General features: G+C 34.2%; 1 long non-coding RNA gene across 1 annotated transcript in view; it reads left to right on the top strand.

Moving 5' to 3' along the window:
- The window catches only part of LOC128652894 (uncharacterized), a 106,790-nt gene extending 94,873 nt beyond the window's left edge, over positions 1-11,917 (top strand). The window contains exons 2-3 of the long non-coding RNA XR_008401314.1: positions 8,302-8,356; positions 11,876-11,917. This is a non-coding gene — a long non-coding RNA (uncharacterized LOC128652894). The remainder of the gene's footprint in view (positions 1-8,301; positions 8,357-11,875) is intronic.
- The last annotated feature ends 946 nt before the right edge of the window (positions 11,918-12,863 follow it).

Here is a 12,863-nt window from a genome sequence, read left to right as displayed (position 1 = left end):
TGATATTAATGAGTTTTTTGGGTTCATTGAGAACATGGTTGTTGTTCAATAATAAAATTAATCCTCAAAAATACAACTTGCCTAATAATTCTGCACTCCCTGTATATAAAAATATATATATATATATATATATATATATATATATATATATATATATATATATATATATATATATATATATATATATATATATATATATATATCTTTTGATCTTTTTCAAGTGTAAATTTTTTTTTTAAAGGAATTGTGTAATTTAAAAAAAAAAAAAAAAATTTTTTAATACAAATTGCTCAATTTATATCTTATTATTGTATATTCAGTATATTCTAAAAAAAAGATGTAAATGTATCCTTTAAATTTTAATAGGTCATATCGAAAATTATCGTATAGAGCGTTTTCTACTTGGATTAATGGAGAAACGGGACCAAAAAATAGGAAACCGATTCCGTCATGTGTTGTCAACAGCATACGTCAACGTTTCCCTGCTCCAGACAACATCTATGTGGGTTTCCATTACCCGGAGGATCATGGACCGGCAACAGAAATGATTTTGGATTAGGTTTTGATGTAGAAATTATATTCTATTTCTGTTAATTAATAATAAAAAAAATATTTGGTTGTCTTCCAAAAATTGCTCACAGTTTAATTAAAAATGTGATTTTGTTCCTTTGAAAAAATGTTATGATTATTGACCATTTTCATTAAAAAATAAAAATATTGGTTATTTGTCAATTCACTGTTTTTCAATATTTGTAAAAATAAAAAATATATAAAAAAAATATTCTATTTTATTTATTTTAACTAAATCTATTGTCGATAGATTTTAATGTATATGTTAAAATGACATAAATAAATTGAAAATTATTTACATCATAATATTATTTTGATAAATTATTTTTATGTATTAATAATTTATTAAAATAATAGAATATAAATCTGATTATATACAAAATATGACAGAATATTCGAGTTGATATAAATTACAAACTTTTGAAAATACTATTAACAAAGCCATTGTAGAATAATATAATCTTTATTCTTCCAATTTTTTTTTATTTTTTTTATAGTAGGCCAAAAAACATAAACATAAAAGCTTTATTAAAATAAAAAATAAACAAGAATTTATAACAATTGAACCTTTTCAAACAATTAACTCATATTACTCTATTATGATTATTATTTTGGAAGTAATAAATTGCTGCCAACAATTTTAAAGATAGTATATAATGATACGTTCATTTCTAATGGATTGTCACAACTTTCTTTGTGCAAAACGTGATGTATGCTTTTCAATAAGTATTTTTTTATCGGGACGAGGAGTTGATGCTATGTTAGGACGTAAAAGCCTGTTTTTTGATTCCCAAGAATGTGTGGAAGAGCCTTCTACTAAATTTAAATCCTCGGTACTCAATTGGTGTATATGAGACAAATCCATGTCCTCGTAGACTGGTCTCACCATCCATTCTTTTTTACTTTTTGGAAAATAGGTGTCATATTGTAATTCACCATAACTTCCACTTCGTGCAGTTGGGTTTTTAACTTTTGATTGGACGCAATGTGAGTTCATATTGTTAGCCAGAGCAGCCAGTTTTGTACGAGCCTCCATAGCATCCATCTTGAAATGAATTCTTTTCGGTCTATACTTCAAGACAAAGCTATGGAAGACTTCGAGTTTGCCTGTATGGCAAAACAAATTGAGATGTTTTAAATCTTTAATCAGTTGTTCATTCAAAACGATTTTCTGTAATTCATGGAACGCTTCGGATTGTTTGCTCAACCATTTTCTTTTTCTTTCTTCCTCTGATTTCAATTCTTCATGTCTACATTTAAATTCAACACCATTGTCTATCCACGAGTGTATATTCAACACATGATATAGGCAAGACTTCCACATTTTTTCCAATTTTTCTAAATCTCCTTCACAGGACACACTACATGCCCATAAATGATTGGAAAGTGATAACACCCATTTCGAAAGTTCGGAACAATGTTTCTTTCGACTAATCTTAAATATTTTCTTCTTAAGGCTTTTTGTGTAGTGCCAAATATCGAATTGGTGATTGATATTTTTGTATTCCTCACGTATGATTTTCCTTATACTGACATGCCTGTCAGTGGCAACTATCACTGGCATTAAACCATCGGTTATCATTTTATTTATAGCCCTCCGGAAGGCTTTTGCTTCCATAGCCACAGAAGAGGTTGTCTCTGTGACTTGTACAATTTCAACATTTAGAATAGTATTAGTTTTAGCCTCCATGGTTGTTTACGTGCAATATTTTGCGGAAAAACCGGGGCTATCGCATTGTCCATCGCCTGTTATTGCAATACCCCTACCTTTAAATCTCTCTAAATTTTTAGAACATTCTAGTTTCCAGAAAGTGTACACGGTTGGAAAAAGAAAAGTTTTTTGATAATTATAATACGTTTGTTTAGAAAGAAAGGAAATTCCAAAACATTTAAAATAATCACTAATCTTTTCAAATTGATTTCCCGTGAATAAGAGAGAGGAACAGGAAAGAATGTTGCCAAAAGGTCGGTGACCAATAGTCGGTTGACTACACCACAGTTGAGAGTTATGACCAGATTCGCACTCTCCGGTTACTATGAGCATAGTTCCCACTAGACGTTTTTGTATAGACATCATTGGTGCATCGCATTGATTAGAAAAACGACATGGAATAAATTTTATTAACTCATCCAAACATCTGTCAAAAACTATGTATTTAGTTTCATGAACTAAGTCAGCATTAGTCGGATTATCTACTATTGAGACATCGTCAATTGTCTCATCAGTTGTATCAGGAATGTATGTTGGATCCTTAGAAAATGTTTCATTTTCAGCTTCCATTACAATTTCCTCTAATTCAAGATTGGATGATATCACGGAAAGTTCATTGACTGCTGTTTCTGGTATTATTTCTGTGATTGGTTCGGACATAACAGTTGTGAAATTAATGTTTAATGTTTCTGGCGGTAACAATGTTTTATCTACAACTGTGTTTTCAGTAACCGGAACAAAAAGGTCTGCACTTCGGAATGCAATGCTGCCTTCAATACTGTTCTCATTTGATATGTCACCCATAGTCCAAGTGTATTTTTCATGTTTCTTAAAGAAATCGGTGGTGGTTGTACTTTTCGAAAATGTTTTAAAGTTTTTTTGAGTTTGTACACTAGAACTCAATGTGCCATAGAATTTGTTAAAAGAAGTATAATTATCTTTGCTTTCTATGGATTCAGTATTAGTTGAAGCATCTTGTTTGGATGTATTGCACTTCTGACCACATGCATGGCAGATTTTAAAACGTGTTCTTTTTTCAATCAGAAAGGCCGTTGATGAGGAAGATGAAGACTCACTAAAAGTTAAAGTTGATCCAGATTCATCCGTTGTCGTAGTTGATGGAGTTTCAGAGTAATGAATTAATCGTGAAGGAAAAATTGTTGGTACAGCATCAATTTTTAATTTCTTATTGACTCCTTGGGTGTAGTAGCAATCTGGATGGAAATGCTTAGAATACATCCTATACTTTATCGTTTTGTTGGTATCGAAGATACGCTGTACTGTTGTTTCCAATTGATCCTCAGTGTACTGATATGTTTGTTGGAGTCAAATTTTAATTTTTTCGTGAGTTTTCGGAAAAACGTGAAAGCTTGCATTATTTGCAACACCGGCTTTCTTAGTAGAGCTGGTACAGCCAATGACAATGCAGTGAGGCATTTTTCAAATGTGATCTGCAATAAAAATGAGAAATTATTTAATAATTATGAAATACTTAAATACTATTTTAAATGATAAAATAGAAATATAAATTTGCTGTTTATAGGGATATTACCTTAAAAAAAAAAAAAAAAAATTAAATGATTATTAAAATTGCTCTATCTAACTTCTTCCATCTAAGAAGATCAATCAATATCTAATGGTATATTTAGGAGAAAAAAAAATTAGACCGAAAAAAAAGTAAATTTTATATCATAAGTATAAAATTTGTGATTGTTAACAGACAACAATATATTATGGACAAATTTGAATAATGATTCACAGGTAAAGTGAGAGGATTGCTACATAAAGTAAAATTGCTAGCAGCATGTTTATCAGTAATGTAATAAATATATTTATAAAATAATTAAATTTTGAACATATATATCATTTATAGTTTTTACGGTATACATAGAAGACACACTATGGTTGTAAATGTAAGATTAATTGTAATAGGATGAATAGAATCTGCTCCCTTATAACAAAACAAAGCAATATATAAAGGGAAAGATTGAGTATTGGACATGTGTATAGCATGAGAAGGGATGGTTCAATGGATCATTATTATCAACTCTAGTGTAATAACTATTAGCAATATATTTATAAAACTGGAGAACATGTGAAATGGTTATAAATGGATGATTGTTGGTAATACAATAGAAGGATTTGTATATGTAATAAAAACAAACACTGTATAAATTTAAATGATTGAGTATGGAACATGGGTATAGCATGAGAAGGGATGGTTCAAGAGAACATTGTGATCACCTCCAGTAAAATAAAAGAAAATAATCTATTTGTTCTAATTTGAGAAAATGGAAACATGCGTAAAGCATGATGGAAATTGATGGGTATAGGATGAGGAGACTCAGCTCAATAATTACAACACAAAGCACTATATAAAATCATTGTGGAGATTATGGAACATGGGTATAGCATCAGAAGGGATGGTTCAAGAGAACATTGTGATCACCTCCATTTCAATAACAGAAAACAATCTATTATTTCGAATTAGAGAACATGGCAACATGGGTAAAGCATGATGATTGATGGGTATAGGATGAGGAGACTCATTTCAATAATGACAACATAAAGCACTATATAAAATAATGGAGGTGAGTAGGGAACATGGGTCTAGCATGAGAAGGGATGGTTCAAGATAACATTGTGATCACATCCATGAAAATAAAAGAAAACAATCTATTTTTTCGAATTTGAGAAAATAGCAACATGGGTACAGCATGATGGTAATTGATGGATATAGGATGAGGAGACTCAGCTCAATAATGACAACACAAAGCACTATATAAAATCATGGAGGAGATTATGGAACATGGGTATAACATGAGAAGGGATGATTCAAGAGAACATTGTGATCCCCTCCAGTTCAATAACAGAAAACAATCTATTATTTCTAATTTGAGAACATGGCAACATGGGTAAAGCATGATGATTGATGGGTATAGGTTGAGTAGACTCATTTCAATAATGACAACACAAAGCACTATATAAAATCATTGGGGGTGAATATGGAACATAGGTATAGCATGATAAGGGATGGTTCAAGGGATCGTTGTGATCAACTGCAGTATAAAAACATAAAGCTATATATTATTTCAAAGTAGAGAAAATGGCACATGGGTAAAGCATGATGAACGATGGTTATAGGATGAGTATAATATGATCCACTATAGCAACAACAAAAACTATATAAAATCAACAAGGTAAGTATGGAACTTGGGTATAGCATGAGAAGGGATGGTTCAAGGTATCAATGTTATCACCTCTAGTATAATAACAAAAATAAAAATATAAAATTTCAGAACATGGCACATCTGCTGAAGTATACTAACACCATAAAAAAAAAATATATACTAAGAGTTGAGTATGGAACATGGGTATATTATGTGAAGTGATGGATAGATGTATCATTGTTATCAATACAAATGCAATTTTAAACATCATTATAATTTACTTAGATTATCAAATTAGATTTATTATGTTGATATTCTTGGCAGAAAAGCATATCTAGATATGCTCAGTAGCTGCTGATTGGTTGCTGCACATAGAAGACACTTGTAAGTGGCTCACCATGTGCATTGCTTTTTCTTCAAATAGTGATATCTAAAAAATGAATCAAAATAAATAATAGCGGTAATTTGTTATTTTTTTTAATTTTTTTTTTATCTATCTGAATCATGAAAGAAAGATTTTTTGTTTAGTGGCCCTTTAAAAAAAAAAAAGAGAAAAATTAACATGGCTCTAGCAGGATGAGTGACGGTAATTAGATCAATGTTATCTGCTAAGCTATTCAAACTGCAAGCACTGAAAAATTTGACTGTAGATAGCATATAACATGCGTATAGCTATATGAGTGTTGCTTATAGGATATGTGTAATATGATAAAGTATTCTAACACAAAAAAATCTATTATTGTTCATGATTGAGTATGGAACATAGGTAAAGAAAATGAATCGGTTGTTTGAGGATAAATGTTATATTATCCATTATAATAAATAACGTAAGACACTTTATTATTTGCAATTATACAGCATGGAAAATGTGTTATAGCCGGATAAGTGACTGTTAGAGCAACATTGTATATGCTCCAGTATAAAAACACCAAGCAAGATAAAATTACATAGGAGAGAGCGTGGAAGATGGGTCTAACATGATTTGTGAATTTTTTATTGTATCAGTGAAATCTGCTCCGGTGTGAAAAATGAAAACATGCTTTTTGAGATTAAAAAGTGTTGATCAATGAAAAGGAATCTTGAATATTATATTATCGATATTGGTATATCTATAAAAAAAGATAACTTTCATACATTCAGTATGGTCAATGCACATACATAATTTGAGTAGTAATGCACCTATTATGATTTTTTTTTTAAATATTTATTTCTGGGTACTAGTATTGATAATACATATGTCTCAAATTTTATTGCTCTAAACACGATTGATATATGTATTTTTTTCTTGAAATATAGTAAAATATTGATAAGACTTATTTTGATTTTTCGAATATGAATATTACACATAGTGCATAGGAACGATTGTGCCACAATATGAAACTATAAATGTTGAAATCGAAAAAATATGAATTAATTATACTTACTGTCAAAAACAATATTTTAAGAATGAGTATTGGTAATTGCTATGAAGATCACTGCCGAGTCTGGCTGTAGAAATTACAGACAATTGCGCATGCGCAGATGATTCGAGATCCGTGAACGCGCAAAAATCAGGCGTCAAATGCGGGTGGGTTGGTTCTCTAAGATGAGAACAGAAATATCGGAAGTATCAAGGGGGAGGAGTAATACAATAAAAGGTAGATATATTGTTAGATAAATAACTTCTCTTCAACCACGAAAATATTGAAAAGGACTTAGCGACTGCATTGCAAGGATAATTATAAAAATATACAAATTTAAAAACATTGCAAACTTTACCTTGCCTTTAAATATAGTAAATGTAGTGTTAACTGTAAAATATGATAACTTTACAGTTAATTACACAAGCGTGCAGTGTTAAAGTGATGGTAAATCCAAGCATTTCAAAGACTCTAGGATTTACCAGAACTAAAAATAAACAGGACCTTCAGTCATGAGTTTAAAAAAAAATGTATGTTAAAAGAACCTTTTCTTTGCTGTGGTCTCCTTGCTAAACTATGTGGCTCTGCCTGCCCACAGCATAAATCTCTCTCTCTTTATTTAAATGAGGTGATATTTTCACCTCTCAGCCAGTAATAACTGATAAAGGGAAATTATCTTTTTTTTTTTTTTACAGTAATGAATATCAAAATATCCACTAAACATTCAACATTCATTTAGTACTATTTGTTATATTTAATTAATATGAAGAAACATGTACCCATCCCTTATAATAAGCATGCACACTGGTAGCGATGGGTCTGAGAGCTTTGTTTCTGTATAAATAGTGAGAGGCAAATGAGTGAATTGCTTTTTTAGATTTTGTTAAAGGGACACTAAACCCAAAATCTTTCTTTCATGATTCAGATAGAGAATACAATTTTAAACAACATCCTAATTTACTTCTATTATCTAGTTTGCTTCATTCTTTAGATATCCTTTGTTGAAGAAATAGCAATGCACATGGGTGAGCCAATCACACAAGGCATCTATGTGCAGCCACCAATCAGAAGCTACTGAGCCTATCTAGATATGCTTTCCAGCAAAGGATATTAAGATAATGAAGCAAATTCGATATTAGAAGTAAATTAGAAAGTTGTTTAAAATGAAAAGCTCTTTCTAAATCATGAAAGAAAAAATGTGGGTTTCATGTCCCTTTAATATCTAACCCAAGACAAGCTTTAATTTACCACCTTTGAAAGATCAATAAAGTACGACCAGGGAGACCAGTCTGTGGTACAAGTCCCATGGCAGCAATGTGTCTAAATACACTGCTCATGTTTTACCAGCATTGTTTAAAGGGACATCTAACTGCTGGGCACAATGATAATTACTCACCAAGCTATTGTTTGTCCTCCTGTAAGAGTTGATCTCATATTGTATCCATTACAGGTGCTGGTTGGTGCTGCCATCTCTGGAGTTCAGGTATTCTTTCATGGCAGATGAGGTAAAGATTTACAAATCAGTGATGTTGGCAGCTTTTCTCAGACGTGTGGTGCACTTTAGTTTAATACACATAATACAGAGTGTGAGGTTTACATTGTTGTAGCTTTTGTACACAGTGTAAAAAAGACACATAAATAATATAGAGTAATGCCGCTATTGCAAGAATTGTAAAGCTCCCACTATATATTATAACAGCTTTGTGACAGCTGTATTATTCTCTTCAGGTTATCGTGCAATTCCTGCAAATTCACACCAAACCTATAACAGAGTGCAGGAAAACCTAAGATTCAAGATGGCTGCACCCACTGTAACTGGTTACAAAATATGAGAACAGCTTTGAGGAGAGCTGCAGACAGAGGAGGGAAATCACATTAGTATGGTGATTATTAATCCTGCTGTAGTTATACCCAGTTTATTGTTCTTTTAAAGATAATGAATCATCCACTGGATAAAGACATGGGGACTACATTTGGGCTGAGCTATATCTGCATATAGACAAATGTTTTAAAGCCAATAACCTAAACAAACATTTTAATGAAAATATAAATCTTCACAAATAAAGCATATTACTTAATGGCATATTTTGTTTAAGGTATGACAGCAGTATTAAGAGAGAAGCAAATGATGAGGAGTGGTTTATAAGGCATAATGCTTTCTCCTTTCTGTGCCCCCAAATCCTTAAAGGGACAGTCTACTCCAGAATTGTTATTGTTTAAAAAGATGGATAATCCCCTTATACCCATTCCCCAGTTTTGCATAACCAACACTATTATATTTATATCCTTTGTACCTGATTACCTTGTATCTAAGCTTCTGCCGACTGTCCCCTTATCTCAGTTCTTTTGACAGACTTGTATTTTAGCCAATTAGTGCTAACAGGAGTGAGCACAATGTTACCTATATGGCACATATGAACAAGCACTGTCTAGCTGTGAAAACTGTCAAAATGCACTGAGATAAGAGGCAGTCTTCAATGGTTAAGAAATGAGCATATTGGCCTACCTAGATTTAGTTTTCAACAAAGAATACAAAAAATAAAGTTACAGCCGAGAGCTGAAGTTCCTGAGCTCCAGGCATCTCTCTGCATATGGAACTAGAGCATGATCAGTGCTCTGGTCCCATATAAAGGCAGATGCCTGATATAGTTGCAGAAAGGGACACTGTGTGTGTCACCGTCTTTAATGATCAGCTTCTTTTGCCGGCGGGAGGTGTGGGAGGCGGGTAGGCAGCACAGAGGTGGTGGGGGGAATGAGGGAGTGGGAGGGGCCCTACACTACACAAAATATTTTTAAGGGAGAGGGAGGGATGGGAACTTAGCTACACTACAGAGAAAATGGGAAGAGGGGCATAATTAATGATCGCGGGGAGGGGGAGGTATGGAGCACCATTACACTACATAAATAATAAATAAAAAATAAATAAACTTGGTACTGGCAAACAGCTGCCAGTGCCTAAGATGGCCACCAGTAGGAATAGGGGGGAGGATTAAAGAGCTGTTTGGTGTGGGATCATAGTGGTGGGAGGGTCGAGGAGTGATAACTTTAGTGTGAGGACAATAATGATAAAAAAAGTTTTAAAAATAAATCCCTAAACTGCATTCCTTCTGCTAGTACCTAAGATGGTGGAGACCAGTGGGGGTGTGAGGGAGGGATCAGGGAGTGGGAGGTGTCAGGTGGGAGGGTAATCTCTACTCTGCACAAAAATTTACCTTACAAGCTTGATTAACCACTTCACTGCCAGCAATTTCACGCAAGGTGCGCAGCTACAATTGGCTGCATTCTAATTGCCAAAAAGCAATGGCAAAGCCATGTATGTCTGCTATTTCTAAACATAGGGGATCCCAGAGAAACTTTATAACCATTTATCTTGTGACTGCAGTGGTTGCGTGTAAATAATTTCAGTGGGAAAGTTAACAATTTTTTTTTTTTACATGATCGTATCTGGCTGTCAAATAGTGGCATCAAATATCCCAAAATGGGCCTAGATCAATACCTTGGGTGTCTACTTTAAAAACATGCTCAGAGTAGATCCTAGGACCTCCTCCAGTCTCTGGCCTGTTGCTCTTCTTCCTGAGCCATTGGAGGACTCAGGCTCTGTGTGAGAATTACTTTTCTACTGCCTGCTCTGGCTACCTCTCAGGCTCCACCTACCTGCCAGCTGCAGGCAGTTAATCAACACCCTATAAAAGCTGCTTCCTGTGTTTGCCCGTGCATATGCCTGAGTGTTCTACTTTCTTGCCTGTTACTTCTGTTCTCTGTGTACGACACCTAACTGTTTCCTGGACTAAGCCTTTGAATTCTGACTTGGTTCTTTTGTTGCCTGCAAGATTCTGGCCTTTGGCCTGGCCATTGTTTACCCCTTTGGATCCTGATTTGGCACTGCATTTAGCTTGCACGGTATTGACCTTTGGCCTGAACTAACCTTGATTTTGTCTTGTCCTCTGAATTTGTCACATCTTGGGTCTAACCCTCTGTGCTAGGGCATTGTGTCTCATTGTCACTTCCCAACCTCATGGTCCTTTCCTGGACTAACTTTACTACTCATATGACAATATATAGCTTTCATAGGTAAATCAAAAATCAAAAGCGCTATTTCTGTTTAATCAGAGTGATAGCAAAAATTCTAAAAATTCTCTGGTACATTGGGCAAGGTTTTCTCTGAAATTCCCGGTAGTGAAGGGGTTAAATATTTAATTTTATTATAAATCAGTTATCTATGTTTGTCTAATGGGGGTGTAGGACCCTATGTGCATCTTGCCCTCTCGTCGTGAGAAATATATGAGATAAATAAAAGATAACATTGTTGACAGTGTAGGGTTCAGTAGAAGATTTCAGTGACTGCCCAAGAACTAAAAATACTTCTGCAATGACTATTGGAGTATTGAAATGCCTACTGCACGTGGTAAAAATGTGTACTATGAATTACCATAGTATATATTGTTACCATCTGCTTTCCCAGATCAGATATTAATACAAGAGTTTTCTCTAACTGTGAAATGTGATTATTTATCTACAGACATAGGAATGATTAACTCAACTATATGTTGTTAATTGTAGGCTGAGCACAACAAACAGGACCATATAGCTAATTTTACACACCCTAACAAAAGATCCACAAGGTTTAAATTCCAAGTAAAATATCTCTCTAAGGAAAATCATCAAGTAAAGGGCCTCTTCATTTTAAAAAAAAAAATATTGAATAACTTTATTTATAACTCAGACATTTTACCAGTCTGAGATATTTTTGCATATAAGAAAGAAAAAATGTAGCCACCAATAAGCAAGCGCTATCCAGGGTGCTAAACCTGAAATAGGGTTGGCTCCTAAGCTTTACATTCCTGCTTTTTAAATAAAGATAGCAAGAGAACGAAAACAAATTGATAATAGGAGTAAATTAGAAAGTTTTTCTTTTAAATTGCATGCTCTATCTGAGTTAGGAAAGAATGCATTTGGGTTTAGTATCCCTAAAAGTAATTTGGGTGAATAACCCCTTTCTCTTTTTTTCTACTTTTACTTTTCAGACTACAAGGAGTCCTTTATTATCCTACATCCCTTCTGTAAACCCTGGGACCCGCTCTTGTTACAAGGCAGCACACAGTGTTTTACAAGCTGATGCTTTTTTCTCTATTGAATGGGTGGTCAGAGTTTTTGTCTTTGTCGACTGCTGATGTAGTCGGAAGAAAGTGACGCGTCTGGCGTATTCTGTTGTTTGACCCTGAGTGGGAAGGCTATAGGTTGAGGTGGCTATATCCGCTGGGTTTTTGGAGGTTATGACATCATATGGTGGATTTACCTACTCTGCTTTGCCTGACCACTCTCTTGAATGACCCTCTGCCTGCCATAAAGTGCTACTGACCTCTGCTTTGCCTGACCACCCTCTTGGATTACCCTCTGCCTGCCAGAAAGTGATACTGACATCTGCTTTGCCTGACCACCCTTTTGGATTACCCGCTACCTGCCAGAAAGTGATACTGACCTCTACTTTGCCTGACCACCCTCTTGGATTACCCTCTGCCTGCCATAAAGTGATACTGACCTCTGCATTGTCTGACCACCCTCTTGGATTACCCTCTGCCTGCCATAAGGTGATACTGACCTCTGCTTTTCCTGACCACCCTTTTGGATTACCCGCTACCTGCCATAAAGTGATACTGACCTCTGCTTTGCTTGACCACCCTCTTGAATTACCCTCTGCCTGCCATAAAGTGATACTGACCTCTGCTTTGCCTGACCACTCTCTTGGATTATCTTTTGTCTGCCTTAAGGATTTACTGTCCACTACTTTGCCGGCTCACGGATTCCTGTCTCCTAGAAATCAGTACACAGCTCACCTGTATCACTTCATCTGCTGTAAGTACTCAGTTCTGTGTATTCTACATTATTGCTTTCTTATTACTGAATGGGTCACGTCCTGAGTTTCTCTGTTTTTTTCATGTGCAGGAAAACATTTGAATGTGCTTTCATTAATTATTTTGCCTGGTTTTCTTTTCTATTTTTTCACTTACCTCC

Source organism: Bombina bombina, chromosome 3, assembly GCF_027579735.1.
Source record: "Bombina bombina isolate aBomBom1 chromosome 3, aBomBom1.pri, whole genome shotgun sequence".
NCBI classification, from domain to species: domain Eukaryota; kingdom Metazoa; phylum Chordata; class Amphibia; order Anura; family Bombinatoridae; genus Bombina; species Bombina bombina.
The sequence above is the reverse complement of the archived record's forward strand: the minus strand, read 5'-3'. Positions and strand labels throughout refer to the sequence as shown.